This window comes from Aotus nancymaae, unplaced genomic scaffold, assembly GCF_030222135.1.
Source record: "Aotus nancymaae isolate 86718 unplaced genomic scaffold, 86718_ANA_hifiasm-v0.15.2.pri h1tg000058l, whole genome shotgun sequence".
Taxonomy (NCBI): Eukaryota; Metazoa; Chordata; class Mammalia; order Primates; family Aotidae; genus Aotus; species Aotus nancymaae.
In genome coordinates, this window is record NW_026988472.1 from 25,647,375 (window position 1) to 25,650,013 (window position 2,639).

Sequence of the window (2,639 nt, forward strand, 5' to 3'; positions counted from 1 at the left end):
TTCTTTCAGTTAGTATCATTATTTTGCAATTCATTTATAAAGTTACATGCATGGATTGTTCAGACCTTTCCATGGCAAAGTAGCATTACATTATGTAGATATACTACAATTATTTATCCATTTAGACAATGGTAAACATATGGGTCATTTTCAGTTTGGGTTTTACAAATATAGCTGCTATGAATATTCATGTTTAAGCTTTTATGGTGGCTAATGCTTTCTTTTTTTCTTGAATAAATCTGTATGGGCATATGCTTTCAGTTCAAGTAGAAAATATGACTCTTACAGTATGCATATGTTTAGCTTTTTCAAAAATTGCCAAACTATTTTTCTGAGTAGTTTTTTACTGTTTTACATTTCCATCAGGAGTGTATATGACTTCCAGTTCCAAAAATCTTTGTTAATACTCTCTATTTCTTTTTATAATCTTATTTGTCATAACCCTTTAGTATCTAACTCTCACACTAATGTTATATAACGTTATTAAAAGTGAAATATGTTCCTTCGATACCTAGTTTATTGAGAGTTTTTAGCATAAAGGGCTGTTGAATTTTGTCGAAAGCCTTCTCTGCATCTATTGATATAATCATGTGGTTTTTGTCTTTGGTTCTGTTTATGTGGTGGATTACATTTATAGACTTGTGTATGTTGAACCAGCCTTGCATCCCCGGGATGAAGCCCACTTGATCGTGATGGATAAGCTTTTTGATGTGCTGTTGCAATCGGTTTGCCAGTACTTTATTGAAGATGTTTGCATCAATGTTCATCATGGATATTGGCCTGAAGTTTTCTTTTTGTGTTCAGTCTCTGCCAGGTTTTGGTATCAGGATGATGTTGGTCTCATAAAATGATTTGGGAAGGATTTCCACTTTTTGTATTGTTTGGAGTAGTTTCAGAAGGAATGGAACCAGCTCCTCTTTGTACGTCTGGTAGAATTCAGCTGTGAACCTGTCTGGACCTGGACTCTTTTTGGTTGGTAGGCTATTAATTGCTGCCTCAACTCCAGTCCTTATTATTGGTCTGTTCAAGGTTTCAACTTCTTCCTGATTTAGTCTTGGGAGGATGCAAGTGTCCAGGAATTTATCCATTTCTTCCATGTTTATTGGTCTATGTGCATAGAGTTGTTTGTAGTAATTTCTGATTGTAGTTTGTATTTTTGTGGAGTCAGTGGTGATATTCTCTTTATCTTTTTTTATTGCATCTATTTGATTCTTCTCCCTTTTCTTTTTTATTAATCTGGCTAGTGGTCTATTTTGTTGATCTTTTCAAAAAACAAGCTCCTGTATTTATTGATTTTTTTGAAGGATTTTTTGTGTCTCTATCTCCTTCAGTTCTGCTCTGATCTTAGTTTTTTCTTGTCTTCTGCTACCTTTTGAGTTTTTTTGATCTTGCTCCTCTAGCTCTTTCAATTTTGATGATAGGGTGTCGATTTTACATCTTTCCTCACTTCTCTGCACTAGACAAGGATGCCCTCTGTCACCACTTCTATTCAATATATTATTGGAAGTTCTAGCCAGAGCAATTAGGCAAGAAAAAAATAAATAAAGGGTATTCAGTTAGGAAAAGAGGAAGTCAAACTGTCTCTATTTGCAGATGACATGATTGTACATTTAGAAGACCCTATCATCTCAGCCCAAAATCTCCTTAAACTGATAAGCAACTTCAGCAAAGTCTCAGAATAAAAAATCAATGTGCAGACATCACAAGCATTTCTATACACCAATAACAGACTAACAGAGAGCCAAATCATGAGCAAACTCTCCTTCACAATTGCTACAAAGAGAATAAAATACCTAAGAATACAGCTAACAAAGGATGTAAAGGATCTCTTCAAGGAGAACTACAAACCATTGCTCAAGGAAATGAGAAAGGACACGAACAAATGGAGAAACATTCTATGCTTATGGTTAGGAATAATCAATATCGTGAAAATGACCATACTGCCCAAAGTAATTTATAGATGCAGTGCTATCCCCATCAGGCTACCAATGACCTTCTTCAAAGAACTGAAAAGAAAACCACCTTAAACTTCATATGAAACCAAAAGAGAGCCTGCATAGCCAAGACAATCCTAAGCAAAAAGAACAAAGCTGGGGGCATCATACTACCTGATTTCAAACTATACTGCAAAGCTACAGTAATCAAAACAGCATGATACTGGTACCAAAACAGAGATTAGACCAGTGGAACAGAACAGAGGCTTCGGAGGCAATGCCACACATCTACAACCATCTGATCTTTGACAAACCTGACAAGAACAAGCAATGGGGAAAGCATTCTGTTTAATAAATGGTGTTAGGAAAACTGGCTAGCCATGTGCAGAAAGCAGAAACTGGATTCCTTCCAGATACCTTATATTAAAATTAAGTCCAATTGGATTCAAGACTTAAACATAGGACCTAACACCATAAAAACTCTAAAAGAAAACCTGGGCAAAAGTATTCAGGGTATAGGCATAGGCAAGGACTTCATGACTAAAACACCAAAAGCATTGGCAACAAAAGCCGAAATAGACAAATGGGACCTAATTAAACTCCAGAGCTTCCGTACAGCAAAAGAAACAATCATTAGAGTGAACCAGCAACCAACAGAATGGGAAAAAATTTTTGCAATCTATCCATCTGACAAAGGGCTAATAT